Source organism: Puma concolor, chromosome D4 (assembly GCF_028749965.1).
Source record: "Puma concolor isolate L17-30 chromosome D4, mPumCon1.1.hap2, whole genome shotgun sequence".
Taxonomy (NCBI): domain Eukaryota; kingdom Metazoa; phylum Chordata; class Mammalia; order Carnivora; family Felidae; genus Puma; species Puma concolor.
In genome coordinates, this window is record NC_141679.1 from 40,011,582 (window position 1) to 40,033,161 (window position 21,580).

At 40.0% G+C, this 21,580-nt stretch overlaps 1 protein-coding gene across 9 annotated transcripts in view; it reads right to left on the reverse strand.

Annotated features, from left to right (window-relative positions):
* The window catches only part of NFIB (nuclear factor I B), a 455,619-nt gene that overhangs the window by 108,602 nt on the left and 325,437 nt on the right, over positions 1-21,580 (reverse strand). The window lies entirely within an intron of this gene.

The window sequence follows — 21,580 nt, forward strand, 5'->3', positions numbered from 1 at the left end:
TTATTATACACTTACTTGCAGGTTGCTTTGTAATCTTCCTTTATTGGTTCTAGTATTTAAGTTTTGTCTCCCCAACTAAATTGCATGCTCCAAGGCAGAAGCAGAGATTCTGTCTACTCCTTTTGTGTCTCCCTCAGTGTGCGGGGGTGCTGCTCGTGGCTGTGAACGCACTGGGCTTTCGGTAAATGCCAGAGGAATGACAGGCTCAGATTCAGCCGCCTTGCTTGCCTGCCTAGAGAGGGCAGTTTTGAACTGGATAGTGCATGCCCACAAAATTTGATAGGTGGCCCTAGATAAGTCTCTTCCCTGAAATCCTGCCATGGTACCTAAGCCAAGATAGGAATCCAGTCTTGTTTAAGCAGAAAAATCTTACACTGTTTTGTTTGGTTTTTTTCAGCAGGGTTATTCTGCTCTTCCGTGTAAGCGATTAACATACAGCAATTGTTGCTTCTATTACTAAATGCAAGGGCATCCTGTTAGCTTCTTACCGTATAAAACTTGGTTATTTATTTTTGTGCTTTGCCTCATGCCTGTTCACCAGATTTAATGCTGAGATCAGAAGTCTACCTCTTCATCCATTTTCCTTCATCTTTTTTCCCCCCCTAGGATAGTTTTCGTGAAATCTTAGCAAATATATTTACGGATTCCCACATTATCTTCCAATTCATTTCTGATTTCCCAAAATGGAAGTAAAGAAACTGGTAAGGGTTACTCCTGCAGTCTGAGTTTCAGCTAGTGTCTCCTGCTGACAGGCACAGAGTTGGGTATTCTCTACAATGCTTGTCTCTAATCTCTCATGAATACTATGGCTTTTTCTGGAAGGGAGGCAAGACTCAGTGACTTATAACTTAGAAGATCAATCTTTCTCTTTCTACATTCCTATAAAAGATGGTATAATACTGGCCAGTTTCCAGGCATGGAGTATGATAGTTACATAAAAATGATAAATGACATTATTTTGCTACGGCTTCAGCTATTTCTGCCTTGAGTTCTTCTGACAAATGTCCTTCAATATCGATAGTACATTCCAGTTTAATTTCTCAAGTGACTCTAACATTTTGAGAAGTTCCTACTTATTATTATTAACATACCCACTGACCAGAGATTCTTCGTATTTTCTTTTTCCTTCTAAAATGACTTCACGTCTACGGAGGTCTAAACATGCATCCCTCAAGGTGGCTAATGCCACCTTCCTGATGAGACAACATGAGGTCAGTTGAGGTTGTCCTCAGGGAACAGGAGTTGTCGACTCTTTGTGAGCCTTAGCATGTTTCCTTAAATCAATTTCAAAATGGCACCACAAAACTCTTTCCCAACATCTGGCTACTAAAACTTAGGTCGATTAAAGAATGGAGGTCTCTTCTACTCCCAAATAAGTATTCAGCTAGAACAATGGCAACCCCTTTTACCACAACATCCCACTTGGGAAACCCTATTCTTTTCTGCTGCAAATTACCCTTTCCCCCATTTCCAACAAATGCACACCAACTTCTTCATTTGAAAATAATATTATTACTAAAAAAAACCACAAGTATTTGAGGGAAAACTGAAGAAGACGCTAAAGTTGAGTCACACACTTGCTTTTCATAAGAATTCCACTTTCTAAAATGATCTGGCATTTACTGGCACACAATGGAAGATTTTCCCTCATATTCCAAAGTCTGTGCCTTCTCATGAAGGAAAATAGCATATACTGGATCCCAAAACATAGAAGAGGGCCCCTCAGGAAGTGAGCCAGTGAACATTTACTTTTCAGACTGTAAATTCTAAGGCTATAATCTACTCTTAACTCTCACGGCACCTTATACTGGTCACTTAATTCCAACTGCTGGAAAAGGAAATAACCAGAAAGTCACAGTTGGCAGAGAAACCAAAAAGAACTGTTATTGTGGTTAGCTTCAGAGAAGGAATTATTCAGACCACATCTAAAACTCTTCCAATTCACCACCCAGGTCACATTACTCTACACCCAAAGGTTTTACTCAACCACCTCCATCATCAAGTCCTCTGTGTGTGTGTGTGTGTGTGTGTTCTTAATATGTTATTATGAATTCGAGTTCTGTTCCTCACTAGTGGTGGGATTTTTGTGCAAAATTACTTCACTCTTGGAGCCCTGTGGGCCTGATATTTAAAACTGTTGTACTATCTACCTCATAGAGCTGTTGCAAAGCTTTTATTATATAAACCATCAAGCCCTGGCCAGGCACATTCTATACAATCAGTAAATGAAAGATAGTAAACACAGAGGTCACATTAAAAAAAATGATTAATATTCCTTTTTTTTTTTTTTTTAATTTTGAGAGAGAGAAAGAGAGGATGGGCTGGGGTAGGGAGACAGACAGAAAGCGAGAGAGAGAATCTCAAGCAGGCTCCACACCATCAGCACAGAGCCTGATGTGGGGCTCAATCCCACAAGAGTGTGTGCCCACTGAAAATTCCCATGTCAATGCTATAGCCCCCCTCTCTTCTCAAGAGAGGCAGGCACTACCATCACAAGACTCTCAGGAGCTGTCACACTCAAAAGGCAGTAAATACCAGCCACCTGATGAAGACTGCCTTCCAGAAGACTGAAGTCTTTGGAGAGCAAGACTGGTAAGAATAGGGGTTGTAAGTTGCTCAGCACATTGGGTCTTGAATCCAGGATCAATTTGGATGCAGTGGAAAACAAGAGAGGGGAACGGACCTTGCAGGCAGGAGACCTAAACCAGTCCTCCATCATACCCTCCACATTTTATTTTCTCGTCCTTGATCTTAATCTAGACCTTCTACATTTCTTTGTCTCTTTCTGACTTCACCGGACATAATGTACAACTGAAATAGTTTGTATTACATACTTACAAAAATCTCTTAGCCCGTTCTCTATGTTTTAAAAGTATAAATAAACATATATCTTCTTCTTGGAAGAAAATAGTTAATGAATCCATTTCTAGATCACTACTTTCTTTTTAAGTTCATTTAATTATTTGTGAGGGGGGAGAGGCAGAGAGGGAGAGAGAGAGAATCCCAAACAGGCTCCACACTGTCAGTGCAGAGCCCAATGCGGGGCTTGATCCCATGGACCATGAGATCATGACCCGGCCCGAAATCAACAGTCGGATGGACTCCCAAGTGACTGAGCTACACAGGCATCCCCTAAATTACTTTATAAACTCAATCCATTCCTCCTCCCCCAGAAATAAGAAAAGGTTCACGTCTCCAAATGACCCTTTCCAACTTTTCTTCCATTCTTTTGTTCCATTCCCTTTTAAAAAGCAGTCAGCCTTTTATGGTTCTTCTACTATCTAAACTTTACCTAAACAGGGGCCAGTTTCCCTAATGGCCCAATTTTAAGGAAGATCCTGGGATATGTAAGTGACCTAAATGATTTGTCCAAAGTTACATGGCAACTCTTGAAACATATGTTCTCTCCATGGGCCACCCATTCAGACACACTACCCCTTGAGTGGGTATTATACAATCTTAAAATCATGCACAGCCAAGGGATCTTTCAGCAGATTAAATGTTTCTGGGAACTTTACCTTACCCCTAACTTCCCTCCTCCTTCCCACCATTTACCAATACATTCAAAATCTTTTTCATAAATTTAAAAAACCCTTAGCTATTCTAAGTTAGACATAATTAAAATCTATACACTAATTGATGCTTTCAAAAGATTGGACAACTCTAAATCTCAAGTTTTACTAATAATCTACTGGAAGGCCAATAAAAGGTTTGTCAAATATATAAGATAATAAACAAATAATAACCTGTTCCATGTTTGTCATTGAGTACTAACTTTCTGAGGTTGATGAGCTCAATTACCTGATGGGGGCAGATCATCAAAACTGAAAATTTTTTGAACGTCACTACTGTAAGCATCAATTAGATGTGATTCAGAAAGATTCATGGGACACCTTTGGTAGTCCAGCCGCTGATGTCTGGGACATAGTAAGTTCTCAATACACGCTTATTAAATTTCCATTTAATGTATAATAACGCCCTTTAAAATACTGTTCCAACAAGAAGCACATATATTGTATGCTTTCTAGAGCTCAGACTCTTCCCAAAGAGGAAACAATGTACAAATAAAATATAATACACCATGATAGGTATTATTAATGAATATATATCAAGATCAGCAAACAGTTGGTTCTTCCTAGGAAGGATGAGCGAGAGTGTGTCATAGAAGATATCAGAGGGGAGGGACCTCATGGGCAGGGTCTTCAAAGATGAACAGATCGGATCTCATATCTGTCTAGTACCTTATTCTACTACCAAGGTGATCTCTTTAAAACCCCAAACTGATTAAGCTACTTCACAGCTAAAACCTTTACAGGTACTCCAAATACTCACAGGAAACTCTCCAAATGTTTCAGTAGGCCATTCCAGGTACCTTCTGGTCCTTACCAACCCCTCGGTCCTCTTTTGGCCTTCTGCTCCCCCCATGTGTCACTTACACTGGATGCCTCCAAGCCTTCACCTTCCACCCCCCCTTTTTTTTCCTCCCCCAAGTCCTCCATATTGAGGACATCCCTTTTAGATTCTAAAATACATGAAGGCCCGGATGCTGACCTACTCAGCCCTACAGCCCTAATCTTTGATACAGTGATGTAGGGCCCGACATTTGGCTGAGTAAACCAAATGAGCAAAAAACAACAGGCGTGTAAACTATGAAGTGTGCAAAGAAGAAAGACTAGGCACGTCCCTCAGGGCAGAAACATACAGTAGAAGTCAAATAGATATAACCTTTGTGGCAAAAAAAAAAAAAAAAAAAAAAAAGGCGGAGGAGGGTTAGGTATACAATTCCCCGGGACCAGGTCTCCTGGCCCGATTGTTAAGGCTCAGTTCTGAAGGAGTATTTGGAAATGGGAGGGGTAGGCAAGAGACACTATTTTGAGTGAGAAAGTAATTTTTGGTGCTCTCCTACAAAGGGAAGAAATGTTTGGTGAGGGTCCAGGAAGCAAGCCCAGAAGCCTTTAATGACCTTTATATATTAGCTCTCTTTCTACTCCTGGATGAAACGCATTTCAGGAATTCATTTTCGTCTCTGACACCACGACTGCACTATCAACAGGAAAACCAAATTTGGGAGGCGGGAGTTGAATTTACAGTCGTTTTGGTGCAAAGAATGGATGGAACAAGGTAACTTGTCAGGTCCTTTCTAGCTCTAAAATTCTATGATTCTATAACAATATGGCTTTTATATCAAGGGATATCAGAAGAGTAAATGAAACCCACATCGTAACCTGTTAACCTACAGATAGCCTCTTGCTAGAACTAAAATTAGTCATCATGTGATAAAGGCCCCTTTGTCATATTCGTTTTGCTTTAAGCAGGTAAAGAAATAGCCCATTGTCAACTAAAGAATACCACGAGATTTTTTTTAAAGACTTAGAATGGTCCCCTTCTTTCTCTCCTAAACATTAATTACCAACACACTAAAATAGTATATTTTTACAAATCAAATGCACAGCATGCCAGAAAAAAATCACTTACGAAAGAGAAAAGTCAAGATGTAAGGAACAAGCAAAACCCTGAGGGAAGGGATACAAATGCATGCATTTTATAACAGGGACACAAGAAAAGAAGACAAAACTAGGCACCTTTTTAAAGGGGAGGAGGAGAAAACTATTCTCGTAGGGCAAACCTCCTTCACCCTCTTCTAGCTTCTTCTGCCTCAAGGCTTATGCCTCACTGCCTCACTCTTGCAACTCTGTTTTCTGCAATGACTGCTTCCCCAGGATTTACAGTGACTTTGCTTTATATAATTGCAATTCTGATGCCATAATTCACCATCTTTTTCTCCAGCACGGTTAAAACACGATACAGCTTCAGTTTAAATGGAGCACCGTTTTATCAATTGGGGTGACACAAAACTATAATTTGATAAAATTTTCTTTTTCCTCTATTAAATGTCTATTAGAATCACACACACACACACACACACACACACACACACACACACAACTATAGTTTAATAAAATTTTCTTCTTCCTCTATTAAATGTCTATTAGAATCACACACACACACACACACACACACACGCAGAGAACACAGGAAAACTAAGTGCTTTCCTTGTAGCTCCTAAGCATGTAAATGTGTAGGGAAATGCCTGCCCATTTTCTGTCTCTCCTGCTGTCCCTTGTCTTTCTGCTTCTGCCTCTCTTCTCAATAGGACATTCCATTATATGGCATCCACTTCACTGCAAAACTTGGTTAACCCACGGAAAGCATGAATTCTGGCATTTTGTTAATGGAGTCCTTGAAATGCTCTTGCCGAATCTGTACCCCCTGGTCTAAACCCAGTCCTGAGTGGGAAGAGAAATCAAACCTCTCTGAATACGTCCGGCAGAATCAAAATAATATTCAGGAAACGTGGCTTTCTATATATTCTTAAATCATGCTTTGTAATCTATATTATGTCCCATCAAAAGGCCCATACTTTCAGACCTTCCTTTCTATTGGTTAACACAGATTTTTAACTATGCGTTCAATGTAACAAAGCTCATCGTTTTAAAAGAGGTTGCTATGCTGAACGTCCTTACAGAGAAATTAACTTAACCAAAGAAAATACAAAACAAGAGAGGAGATATGTAATATATCCTCTATTCCTTATTCCTACACATTCCACTAGCTCCATTTTTAAACTTTCTTTTTAAGAGCCACATTTTTGCTTAGCAGGGTGATTAGGTTTAAAGAACCATATCTCAAGGATTAAACTAAGGATTTATTTGGGCTCAGGACCAAAATTTGTCCACAAGGAATTAGCCGAAAGACAGAGGCCACTGAAATTTTAGGAAAAAAAAAAAAATCACATGACCAGATGCGAGCAAATTAAACCTGTTCACAGGAGGAGACTATTGACCAGTTTGGATACAAATACCCCTGCACAAAAAGTGTTAAACCTGCCAATATCTCTGACCAGAGGTTTGCACTGCTTCATTAACTAGCACCAAAACCTCACAAATGAAAGCAGGGATAATCATATCTGACCTTTCTGGCCTAAGATTAAGTTCAATGACTCTTTACTGATCCAGGGATTGAGTGAACCAAAGGTCACAACCAGGATCGTCTACACTTCTTGCCCTCGAAGCCTTCAGCCTATAGAATGCAAAGATACCATACTGATCATTGTCAGGATTGCTAAGTTTCTACAGTGTGTTTTCAATTAAGTAAATAAAATGTGGTAATTAAATCAAGATTGCGTAATATGTTTTTGATTTGTAATCTCATTTAAATTAATTAACTGACTCAATCCTTGTTTAGTTTTTAAACTGGCCTAGTTAGGGAAAGAGTCCCTGGGAGCAAATCCAGTTTTCTATCTTTAAAAACAAGGCAAAGCAATCTGGCATACTTAAAAAAAATTTTTTTTAATGCACCAGGAAAATATAAATACAGAGCAAGGGTGTTAGTGTAGTGGAGGGAGGAGTTTTATGGCATGATTTTGACTTAAAAAAAAAAAAAAATAGTTCTTGCACTAGAGAGGAATAAACCAAGATATTATTTATGCAAAACATTTCTTTTCCAATTTTGTGAAGATTGCATGTTTGTTGGAAGCAAAACATCTCCAGCTGTATTTTAAGTTTCTGAAGAGAGTTGTAAGATTTATAATCTTTCATAAATGCTGCCCATATCTCATAATATTAGATGAACTCGCCACTGCGTACTTTAAGGAACAATTGGCCAATACGCTTTGCCACATGAAAACGATGAAGTACTTTCCAAAGCCCAGCCAGATCCAGTAGGAAAAGATGAGATGTATGTTCTGTCTTTCCCATCTGGGAGACATTGTAGATTTCAGCTATTCTATGTAATACACTTTTTTTTTTTTCTTGGAAACCAAGAAACCTGCATTTTATAGTAAGGTATGTAGTGCAAAGAGAATGTTGGTGAAATATGAACCTGAAAATGAAAACCAGAATGTCATCAGACTCAAGAACATAATTATGGAGGCAAATTGAAAAATCAATGCAGAATTTCAATATAAACCAAATGCAATGTTTATGATCATATTAGTCTTAGATTTTTCTCTTAAAAGGAAAGCAGAGAAAAATAAATGCTCTCATACCTCCAAAGCCCTGAATAGCACTTGTTATACTGCTTGACACAGTGACTTACTTATCTGTTTTATTTTGTCCTGGGGTCTTCATGGATTAGTCCAAATCCTACATACGCCATAGTGCTGTGGACACATGGCCCTTTTGTGCTATGTCGTTTCACGTATTTCTCCAAAACTTAATATAATATAGTACATCTAGATTAAAACCAGATACAAGACTTTCTAATATTTCATTGGCGATTTTTCTTTTTGGGGATCAGGATGTGTTTTCTCAAAACTGTCTGGAGAGTCAGAAATCCTGGGTCCCATTCAGTAACTGCCAACCACTTGTGCTCTGACCCTGAGCAAACCACTCACGCCTGAATCAGTTTTCATGTTGCCCAATCATTTAAAACTGGACACAAAAAAGGAGAGAGTTTTGTAGCCTTAGTCATTTACAGCAGAAATAAGAGGGGGGAAAAATAACTTCATGCAACAGTGAAAATATGCACAAGTGTTCGTGGAGCAAGGCTAATGTATTTTTTTAAATATATTTTAAGGTTTAATTTCTTACTTTCACTCCTCCCCAAAACATCCCACCTAATTGGTCATCCTCTGTTTTCACTCTATACCTCCCTTTAAAAACACTAACATCACAGGAAATTTTAAAGGAATAGAATAGTGTCCAACCCTTCTGTTATGTTATCAAATTCATGGGGTCAAGATACATGCACATCTTATTCACTGCTTACTATAATTCCTGGCATGTTAGTAGATGCTCAACCAACATCTGTTGAATAAACAACCATTATTTTACAGTGGACAAGACCTTGATGGCTGCTATAACTTAAGATGTTTTTCATCTTCCTCAAATTATAATTAATTGCCAGTAATGCCAATCATAACTATTACTTGCCTGATGATTGTCTACACGTATTCTTTTATTTTTTTATTTTTTTAATGTTTATTTTTGAGAGAGATAGGGAGCGTACGTAGGGACAGGGCAGGGAGAGAGAGGGAGAGAGAACCCCAAGCAGGCTCCATGCTGTCAACGCAGAGCCCGACGTGGGGCTCGAACCCATGAACCTCAAGATCATGACCCGAGCCGAAGTCGGACGCTTAACCGGCTGAGCCACCCGGGCATCCCAACATATTCTACTTTTAAAGAACCTCTCCACAAATACAAACTTAGCAATTGATGCTCAATGAGCAATTGGTGCTCATTTGATCCTAAGCGGGAGCTCCTGAAAAGGAAATTTTTCCTTGCACACATTTCTCCATTATGCCAGGTGGAAAGATACTTTACCAAATCATTAAAATGTTTATGTTTAAATCATTACATAAGCTTAGAGAAAAGACACTGAATGAGCTTTTTACATACCGTATTGGTTATTTATGATGAATGAGTAGCCTTTGCTTTATTATTAAATCGTGGCTCTTTAAGTCCATGATGCCATATCCATATACAAATAAATGTATGTGTTGAATCCAACGGTGCACGATCATTAGCAGGACAATAGAGTAAGACAAAAATAATATACTTACTTCCTATCATAATAAGGCAGATTTGTTTGTCAGACATTCAGTACTGCTTTTGTTTATAAAATAGCTTTATCGTAAAATTGGAAGGAAAAAAAGTCAGAGAAGTCACTTGATGAAACAGGAAGCTTGCTGATGTGGCTGAGATTGGCATTAAATGTCCTAACAGTTCCTTGATAAGTGGTTCAAAGAAGTTCTGTCCCCATGTTCTCAGGACAAAAGCTAATTTACCAGGCATAAGACTACTTGAACAATACATCATGCGAATGAACATTTTCGGAAAAGGATACAATGAGGAAACGAATGAGGAGAGAGAAACTTCCCCCTGCAAATTAAAATTGTGCCTGAGAGGGGCGCCTGGGTGGCGCAGTCGGTTAAGCGTCCGACTTCGGCCAGGTCACGATCTCGCGGTCCGTGAGTTCGAGCCCCGCGTCGGGCTCTGGGCTGATGGCTCGGAGCCTGGAGCCTGTTTCCGATTCTGTGTCTCCCTCTCTCTCTGCCCCTTCCCCGTTCATGCTCTGTCTCTCTCTGTCCCAAAAATAAATAAACGTTGAAAAAAAAATTTAAATAAAAAAAAAAAATAAAAAATAAAATAAAATAAAATAAAATAAAATTGTGCCTGAGAGGAGTGTAACTCAATTTCACTGATAAAAATACAAACAAACCGAAAAACCCCAGCTAACGTGATTCTATCTTTTTTCTAAGGGAAGGTCAAGGTTATTCGAATAAGTGGAATAGTTTCAAAGAACTCTGAGAAGTTTAGAACCCAAGACAGATATGAAGATTTGTTATAATCCTACGTGGCATTATTCTTTCAAATGCCATTGTAAAAGGAAAGTGAAAAATACAGGTAATGTTAACCAAGAATAATAAAGACCTTGCTATAATAGAAGCCTACCATGGAATCCACTGTTCATTACTATGGTTATTCGGGAAATCAGAATAAAATGATGAGACATGTGTCGCTTGCTGTATCCATTTTACGGAAGGGAACAGAGACTACAGGGGTGCAAAGCCATGTACCGTGTGCTCAAAATTCCTTCCATTTTGTCATTTTGCTCCGTTTATCTTTAATAGAGATTCAAATGGACTCCTTATGATTAAAAAATCTCTAAGCTAAGTCTAAAGAGTATGAAAAAGAACCAGTTTCTGCATAATGTTCCATCCATATGTCTTAACCCTGAATGGTATCAAACCTATGTAATTTTATACATCAAATGCCTTCCAGATGTGACAAAACTTTAACGCAGACCAACTTCAAGTTTTTTACTGCAAGCTCATCTCCTATGCTCACAAAGATTATTTTTACTGCACACACATTACCCATGGCTAATGTTCAATTTTCCAAATTGATTATTATGATGCGATTTCAAAACTGGCATTGCATTCCAATCAAAAAACAAACTATGCTGCATAGCAAGCCTCCAAAGAAATCACAAAAGAACCAAGAAACCACAAGCATTGTTTCCAAGCTGGAGACCGTGCTTGATTACAAGGACAGTCGAACTCTCTCAGTACCTCCAAAACATGGAAAAGGGGAGGCAAGGTCATCTCTAATTCCTTGACAGAGCTAACTGCCAATAGAATGATTGAGCCCGTCACCTGTTGTTTTTGGTTTTAAAGATTTGTTCTAATCAGAGAAGATAAATTCTTCCTGACATTTAAAGTATGTTAACATTTGAAAATTAACCAAAAAAAAAAAATTATTCATGGGAAATTTTCAAAGGTATCTAACAATATGCCATCATGAAAAATCATAAACTAAATTTTCTAGTAGGATAAAAAAATAAATTGGTAAGTCAATGCCAGTAAGAAAAACTAGGAGGATGAGCCTTTGGAGAATGTCATGCAAACACAATCTCTCCCATAAAATGAATGCTTTGAACCTTACCTCAATGCCACCTCTCCACGCCACCTCAAAAACCAGAATTGCCGGGTACTGGTAACTTGTGCTCAGAGCCATCCCTCCCTCTGTTCCTGCAAACTACATTTCCCAGCTCTGCTAACAACTGGATTTGGGCTAGGTTCAACCAATGGGAAGCACTGGTGGGAGTCTGGGCAATCGGAGGGCAAGAAGAAAGGAGAGGGAAAGTATTTCTTCCCTCTGCCTTGACAGGTGTCTCCAGGTGGTGGCTAGGAATCCTTTGTTGTTCTGGTTTCCACTGGATGGGTCTCTCTGTCTGTGGTCCCCACTCCCCCCCTAGGACAGCTGTGGCTCAAGGACTCTGGTAACACCACCTTCTGCTTTTACCCCTCACCCTGGTTGAGGTAGTGAGCTCCTGCTTATGCTAACGTCTGGGTTGCCTCACTGCCCATTTGGTGCCTCACTGCCCATTTGGCGTCTCACCTGTTCTAGCAATATTGTAACTGCCCCCTGGCTCTGCCCTCATAAAAGTCTTTCTATTGGACTCTCTGGTAGGAATTCTCTTTCTCTGGACCTTGACAGATATATGTGCTTGTTGAAATTTCACATAGTCATCACTCTAAAATAAATGTCAGGTAATAGAATTAATAGTATTAGACAGACTAAATATAATACCATCTAGAGTATTAACAGATTTCAAGTAATTGTTATGATTCTCATAAAAAAGGTGAAAAGGCACTGCCACCATTTAGTACCAAGTATGAACTCCTATATCTCAAAGTCTTTTGTAATGTAGGATACTGAATATAAATATAAAGATAATCAAGTTAAAAAAAAAAAAAACAAACAGACAAATTACTTAGATTTTCGACACCAAGCTCTAAACACATGTCACCACCCACCCAGGTTTACTGTCTCTTCTTTTTACTATCTCATAGTTAGTCTCTCCATCCAACAATATATATGATACCTGGGTTTTTTCTTGTGTAAATGATTTTTCTACAAACATGAATGTCTGCTCCTTGACTGGACCAATTGAGTCTGATTATTTTCATAGGACGTTACACATTTAGTTACATCTCATGACACAAACAACTTTGAATTGCCTATCAGTTGTCTGAATAGCTAACAATATCATGTAGGGATAATCAAAAACTGGTCTTAAATATACACCAATATATATCAACATAAGACTAATACATACTTGAAAAGGAAAATAATTTCAACATTACTGTTTTCTCTAAGAAATCATTCAGAAGACCTCACTTGACATCCAGCATTTTCACATAGGCAAATTCATTAAATAAGAACAGTCAAAAGTATTTTCTTCTATCAGAACTGTATAATTTATGATGCTTTACTAGAATACTCCACAAATAGGAGACAGCATAAAAATATTGATATTCATATGCATAAGGAAGCATATGAACTCCCAGTACCAAACTTTATAATCACAAATGCAAATAATACGGAATATACTTGATGTTTTACCGTGTCCTAGATAACAGCCCCATTAGGCAGAAGTGTCATCAAGGAAAACATATGGCATCTATTCAACGTCATTTTTTTTTCTGATGCACTTTAACAGATGACTCTGGTGGTAAGTGGGCACATTCAGCTATCAGCATTGCACTGTGTTTTCTTCAATCATTTTGAACTCTCCCACCCAGGCCTCCAAGTTTTATTTTCATGTCTTGTCTTAAAAATGTTTATTTCTTCATTTTGAGAGAGAGAAGGAGAAAGCACAGGGGTGTGCATGCTGTGTGGAAGACGGGCAGAGAGAGGGAGAGAACGAATCCCAAACAGGCTCTCCTCTGTCAGCACAGAGCCCAACATGGGGCTCCATCCCGTGAATTGTGAGATCATGACCTGAGCCAAAACCAAGAGTTGGATGCTTAACCGACTGAGCCACCCAGGTGCCCTTACTTTCACGTCTTTTAAACATGATTGTCTTAGTTTGTGATACCAACTAAAAACCACTGTTCGTTAAAATGTTTATACCTGAGCCTGAAATCTATGTCTATGTAAATTTAATTTAATAAATATTAATTGAGAAAAGAAAATGGGGCATAGTCTACATAGGCATAAAGTGATCATGAATCAAGTCTGGCCAGAATTTCCACTTTTGGCATTTTCCCTCCCTTCCCTCTCATCTCCAAGGAGAAAATGATAGTGCAATGGATTAAACCAAAAGATAACCTCCAGAATATGATGGAAGACATGCTGCTCAGGCATTAAAAACCATAGGAATAATGCTGACACCACAAGATAGAAACGGCCCTTGAGTGTCTCTGGTAATGGGGGTGATGGGCAGGAAGCATAATGCCAGATACAAAGTGATCCTAAATTTTCACCTGTTTTTTGCTGTGCACATATTATTCAATTTTTTTCAAGTAGGCTTCACATCCAATGTGGAGCCCAACGCAGGGGCTCAAACTAGCAACCCCGAGATCAAGACCCGAGCTGAGATCAAGAGTTGGACACAACTGACTGACCCACCCAGGCGTCCCTGTGCACAAGTTATTCTAAACTTAAACTGTAATTATAAGTTACAGCCCAAAAAAGGACATAAGAAAATATCACCAGTTCTTTCAATGTACTCTATGTGTAGTTTCTGTGATTTACAAACCATCACATAGGAATACATAACTAAGTTAAAGCCAAGATAAAACAAATACAATTGAATTGTTTGCATTATACTAAATAGATAACTGAAATTATGACATACATAACCGGCCCAGGAATTGGTTTAAAGAGGCACCCTCCTAAAAACAAGCTGATAGAGCAAAGGATCACTAATCTCCACCTTCAAACAATGTATTTGGAAGATCTGGTTGGAAGCCAACAAACACAAAATCTCCATCCACTTACAAATGGCACAGCAGATTAAATGCTACAAAATGCCATGGAAATAGTTTATAAGCAAATGCTTTTAATATTGGAGGTGGGTTGTACTACCTCAACCCAGCTTTCTTCACCCATCCTTGCCCCAAAAGGTTAAATCTTGAAGTGTGACATCCCTGGACCTCCTCATCGTGTGCTACTCCTGGCCCAGAAGGAAACTGTATTCTCCTTGGCCCACTTAAGCCTTGGCATGTTGGCCTGAGAGTGCCAAGGCAGGTACAGAAAGTACGAATTACGGTGTCTTTCTGCCCAAGAACTGACTGCAACCATTAATTTACTTCATAGGACCATTCAACTGCTGGAAGAGGTGAAGGACTTTGGGTGTGACTGACACAGGCAGAAGCGAAGCCAGCTAATAAAGACGGCAAGGCTGGATGTTACTGTGTCCCTTGCCAACTTACACAGCTCTGTCACCTGCCAGAGGGTCACGGCCCTTCTGCCTGTGACACGGTTTAAGAAATGAAATTAAGAGCAAAAGCTCTTTGGGGCGCTGGGGTGGCTCAGTCGGCTCAGCGTCCGACTCTTGATTTTGGCTCAGGTCATGATCTCACAGTTCGTGAGTTTGAGCCCTGCGTCAGGCTCTGCACTTGGGAATCTCTCTCTCCCTCTCTCTCTCTGCCCTCCCCCCACCCCGCTCTCTCTCTCTCTCTCTCTCTCTCTTTCTCTCTCAAAAAATAAACTAAAAACAAAAAAAAAAGGAGAAGAAGAGCAAAAGTTCTTTACGAGAAAATTGTGCTTGTCATTCTACATCTTGTTGACAAAATATTAGATTTTTTTTAGCAAAAAAATCTGCATGTAAGGAACTCAAGGATATATAAGCTACCTCTAGGGTAAGAATACTTTAAGGAAGGGAAGATGGGATTAAAATCTAGTTAATTTTGAAAGGATATGATACAGAGAAATAAGGTCCCCACCAAAATGATAATTTCCATTTTTTGCTTGAAAATATAAACTACCAGTGGGAAGACTTTCACCAGGCTGCTGCATCATTCTCTTCGTTTAGGTTTGTTTACCCAATGTCAATATCTGTGAGTACAATGAAGTCAGGGTTCCACACACAACTTGAGTACAAAAGTTAGGGTACCCCATCTAGATTCCAGCCAAAGCTTCCTCCTCATATTAGGATCTCATTCAACGTGACCCGTGTGTTTTTAAAATGACGACACCGCTCCGCTTTCTTTTCACTGGGCTGGAATCTTTTGTGGCATTATGGATGTGTATGTCACGCTGTGAACACCAAAATACAATAGACAGCACAAAGGGGGAGAAAAGAGAGCCCTGGAACCCAGGGAGGCCATTTGAAAGAAAAAGGAAGGGGGGCTTGAGAAAATTGTTTTTAAATCTTCCTTTAAAAACTACATTAACCATAATAAAGCAACAACTGAATGCTCTCTATTAATATCATCCAGCAATGATCAAAACTGGAATTAGCTGATGTAATGCAATCGATTGGTAGGGAACAACACGTATCTCTTCAGTCCATTCACCATGTTAAAAGTGCTCCTAAAAGATGGACGTTTCCTTTCTGTATTAATTTACACATGGGTTCGTGTTGGTTGAACTTTTACTTTCTGTTCACCTGTTTACCTGGATTCGTTCTCAGCTTAACATTCATTAAGCATTAAGACACCACAAGAGGTGCACCGATGGTGAGATGAATTCTCAAGGCCATTACTCTTCCCAGGGGAGTGACAGGGAGGATGGATGAGAAGTGGGAGATCGCTTCATTTATTTGAGTTACAGGCAAGGAATATGAACTCACTCTAGAACTTTGAAAATCAGAGAGAGAGCTTTAAAACCCCACGTACTTGTATTCTGTCTAAATTCTCATTTTTCCTGTAAGAAGGCAAAGTCTGATACAATTGGGGACATTTCTGAGTTTTCAGCTGCTAGTTAGTGGAAGGGGGTTCCTCTTCAAGGGTGAGAACGCTGCCATTCCTGCGCCCCCCCCCCAACACTAGCACACCCGACACTTGGGGAGCCAACAGCCCTCCACCAAAATGCGCCACCTTTAACCACCAAGCAAACAATAGTAATTAAGAGCATCAAGTTAATTGTGTCTCCTCCCCAGAGAATGTGTCCTCCCAGGCTTCCTGAAATCAGATTGGAAGATTAGTAGCAATTTTACTCCCAGTTCTCTTATTCCCGTTGAAAAAAAAAAATAGAGCCTTCATTCATCACACCCACCCTGAGAACTACAGAGTCAAAAGTAAAAACCTTGAAAGAAAGAAAGAAAGAAAGAATGAAAGAAAGAAAGAAAGAGAAAGAAGAAAGAAAGAAAGAAAGAAAGAAAGAAAGAAAGAAAGAAAGAAAGAAAGAAAGAAAGAAAAAGAAAGAAAGGACAGACAAAGAAAAAAATAAAGAAACAAAAAAGAAAATCAGCCTACTTGGTGAAGTTTCATGTTTGGCAGTTTATGGAACCAGAGCAACGATGATCTTTGGCTTCTCAATCTGTTCAAAGTTTGTTTTCAACCTCATAGAATTCTTTACACTTAAGAATTGCTAACAGCCCTAAGATGCTTAAACGTGTCATTTTGTTTAGAGTTATAAATGTGATTTTTCATGAGTCCTTCATTAATGATCCAGGAGACTGATCGTTCAGGCCCAATCAACCTGAATTTGCAAATCCATGTCATATGTATTAGAATAACTAAACATTGACAATAAGGCTCTTTCTTACCTTCCGTTTGTGCCAAGTGATAAAGATAGCAGCAATACCTTTACAATTTTCAAAGCACTTTCACCTACATTATTGTGCTTTATTCTCATCCTTTACAATGGCCAGGAAAGAATGTGGCTTGATAACTTGCAGAGTAACAGGAAACCTTGATTTTTCGTTGCAGTTCCCCTACTGAGTTTCTCTGTGACCTCTGGGATGTCACTTAACCTCTCCCTGCCTCAATCGCCTATCTCAAACGAGCTATAATAAAACTTTTTTATTCCAGTCCACCAGGGTATTAGAACAAAGGATCTGATAGGATGTTTCTAACGTGCTTTGATCTCTATAGGGAAAGTTGCCATAAAAATAAAGACATTGTTGTTATTATTCTAATTGAGTTATTTGCAAATGAAGCTTCTTGACGGAGCCCAGTCCTCAGACTACAGAAAAGAAAATTCTGCCAGTTCTCAAGGGTACAATTGCCTCATGGCAATTATACCCATAACCACATTTCCTTATTACTGTTATAAAAGACGATGGTTCAAGGGGAGGCAAAGGGGGAGTTTAAGGAAAAAAAAAAAAAAAAAAATATATATATATATATATATATATATACACACACACACATATATAGACATATATATATATGTGTGTATATACATATATGTGTGTGTGTGTGTATATATATACATACACTGTTTCTTTTCAATGAAAGATGCTGAAGTTGCAAATTTGGAACCCAAGGCTATAGGTAAAGACAGAACATGTGTTCCAAATTAGTGTAGTGTTTGTTAGTTGTGGCTGAAAGGTAGAGGTGTCCTGAGGCTGCACTTTCCAGCAAATTTTGGAAATAATTTAGGAACAAATGGCAAAATTACGAAGGCAACCTGGGCCCATCCTTATGCATGCTACAAAACCAAAGACAAAAAAAGGTTCAAGCCTACACCATTCTTATCAGCAAAAATAACGTATCACAAGATACAAAAGGCACATAGGAAAAGGAAACAGAGCTTAGGAAGTAAATACTATGGACCATTTTACATGAAAAGACAAAAGGGAATATTGGGGCCGTGGGGGCCAAGGGCAGGCCACCCCAGATGGGCCCCGTTGGCATGAACATTATTTTGAGTTAAAAACAATCAAAGCTCAACAGATTCAGGAAAAGCTCTTCACCCCTCCCTCAACTGTCTGCTTGTATCAGGAAGAAAGCTATTAACAGATTCTTCTTCACCTAAGAAACATATCTGCATAATAGGACCACCCCGTTTTCCAAACATCTCTTTTCACCTTTCTGGGAATTTTCCTTCTCCCTTTTGTATCTTCAGACCCCCCACCCCTCTCCTTAGCTCTTACAAACACCAGGTTGCCCAACTGCCTTTGGAATTTCCATCTCTGTATCCATTCATTCCCATAGGTGTGCTATTAAATTTGATTTTCTCCTGATAATCTGTGTCGTGTCAATTTGATTCTTAGTCTTGCTAGAAGGACCTTGAAGGAAGAGGTCCCCAAAAGGGCTATGAGTCTATAGGCAGAACATAACAGTCTCCTCTCTGTTCAAAGCCAGCAGCCTTGAGCATTAGCAGGGGCTCAGTGTTAGGCACTGTAAGAGCTCCATATTCCTCACGTGGCCTCTTGTCCAGGTAGAGAAGAAAGCTGCTTTGCATTATGAAGTATTGGAGACACGGAGCTTTCCTTCAGTGAGAGGTATCACCAGGTCCTGTCACACTGCACACCTCCAAGAAGCAACATTCACAGTTGGGGGCTACAGGGAAGGAGCCCTCCAGACTTGCTTAGTACACAACTTCTGGGGCTCTATATGCCATGGAAAAGCCTGATGAAAAGCGAAAAATCTTACGAAAAACCTTACAATTTGAGATTTTACAGGGCTTCAAATAGAATTCTACTAGAAACATCCTCCTCTGACCGGCCAAGGGATTCTTTGGGTTCTACTGCTTTATCCAAGTGATCCAAAGCGACCCCGGGGCTCCACTCTGCACGTTCGCTTGTACGCTTGTCTCCAAGTTGAACGCAGAAGGATTAAAAAGAAAACACAAATGTTGGCACAGGTGACGTGAGATTACTTGACCTTTCTGAAGGAAGATTTTTCAGAGAAGAGATAATTATTTAGGTGAAGTTTCTTATACTACGAGTATCTTTTAATTGCAACCTTCTGAAAAGGGCTTGTTGTTGTGGCTGTTCACGTGCATACAGTCTGACGATTCCAATTAAGCTCTAGGTCCCCAAAAAGATTTCGAATAGAGGAGACATGTGGGACCATCCGCTGTATGGTCACAATAAATGCCACTCGCCTTATTTTCATTGCACACCCAGTGACACATTCAGTCCGCAAATCCTAGTGAGCATCAGAATCCTTCAAGACGCCTGGTAAAAATTTAGATTCTTCCACCCACACTTAATGGCTGTGCCCTACAGCAGTACTGGGCCCAGAGAGTGGCACCGTAAACAGACACCCCAGGGGGTGTCTCTGCATTTCCTTAGACAGCTTACAAGGATGTGTCGTTGCAGACACCCAACTGGAAAGCACAAAGTCATATGTGACTATAGAGTCTTAAAATAACAAACAAACAAAAATGCAGTCCTTAAGCCAAGACCAGACTCTACTTTTCTTTCTCTCTCCCCGCCATGTGATGCCCCAGGAGCTGGCTTCAGCCAAAAATCACATGTGTATAGTGAATCCTAAAAAGCAAACTAAATCCAAATCCACACTGAACCGTGTTGAACTCTATCACACTTCACGGGGCTTTAAATAGAACTCTACTAGAAACATCCTCCCCTGACCGGCCAAGGGATTCTTTGGGTTCTACGGCTTTCTCCAAGTGATCCAAAGCGACCCGGGGTTCCACTCTGCACGTTCGCTTGTACGCTTGTCTCCAAATTGAACGCAGAAGGATTAAAAAGAAAACACAAATGTTGGCACAGGTGACGTGAGGTTACTTGACCTTTCCGAAGGAAGATTTTTGGCAACGGTGTCTTGGCAGTTCCCTGGAAGGCTAGGCCAGGACACAAAGAGGAAGACAGGAAGCCGGGAGCTGGCCATGTGTCCTTGGCAGGCAGCAGTGTGGCAGGGTGAACAACCTCGTCCCTGCCAAACCAGAAAGAGTGGGGAAAGCCCAGCTAATTGGCACGTCACAGTCGGCCACAGCGTACGTCCCCCGACTTTAAATGCCTGATAAAGTTAACTTGTTTGCCAGACCCTAATCTACTTAAACCAGATCCAACGTTACTTTCAGAAAACGTAATTTGCTCCTGTTCGTGCCTCCTTGAGAAAGGGGTGAAGCAGCCTCTCAGGATGGCAAGGGCTGAGCAGAGAAAATGAAGATTCACTCAAGTCCATTATGCCCGCAGACACGCTTTCTGAGAGGGCCACGTGCGTCTGTGTTTTGGATTTTAACTAAAAAGTATCCCACTTGCTCATTTACTTTCGTTCGGAGGAAACTTCGAAGTGAACATTGCATATTGAGTATGAGTTTCAGCACATTTGCAGGCTCCAGGCATTAAAAAGTGTTTTAAAACCCTTTAACAGAGCCCGGGAGGATACAGAGCTGCACCCCGTTTACGGTCGGCTATTGTTTTTACTTACAAGCTGGTTGGCTCAATCATATTTTCTAATAGAATCTGTGTGCACTGGCATAATATCACCACTTTCTGAGTCTTTTACTGCTAAACTGGGGAGTCACACAGGGAGAAAGGCAGCAGAGGGGATTGTGCAAATAAATCGCTCCTTACTGCTGCTGCTAACAGGGTGAATCCAGGGAGGGGGACCATAATTCTCCCCCCAGGGGCATGTCTGAAGGCTTGGTAAGAGCCATTAAAGGGGTGTGCGCGCTGGTTGGCCACATTTCCTTTTATTTTCTGTGGAATTGTTCATGCCTTCTCCAAACTCACACTAAAACTTCTAAGTGGTTCTCCTTTGACTATAGTAGCCAGTGGTGAAATTAGATGGAGAAAAAGATGCAAATTTCCTCCTCAGAATTAGGAGGCTGAAGAGATTACAACTAAATACAATCTATTGTTTTCTGCCAGAAGTTTCTTACGGTCTGTATAGAATATTCATCCTTTGAGGAACCCAGGACCTCAGTATGACTGAATCTATTCTGGTAAAGTTACACTGGGGAATCAAACACAAGTCCAAAACTCAAAACTCTCTGATCGCCATTTAAAACGGATACATGATAATCCTTCTGTCCAAAACCATCCCTCCAAGTAAAGAAGTCTAGACGTGTTCTAACTCCAAAATTACTATTTCTATCTAACACAGCACGTCTTGATCTTCCCAGACTCCCACCGAATTGACTCTTGACACTAATTATCCCTGACCTTAAAAAAATTTTCCTTCTCTTATCCTTTAGGCCACCACCTCTTCCTGGTTCTAGGCCTCTCTTTCTGGTCTTTCTTTCCAATCTCCACGACAAGCTTCTTTTCATCTGTCAGCACCTTACCTACTGAGGAGCCCCAAGACAGTCCACCCGAGTGACCTTCCTTCGTACCTTCTTACCTGCCCAAATGAACCCAACCAGCTCCATGTTTACGATTACCCATTTGCAGGGGGACGTCTGGGTGGCTCGGTCAGTTGAGC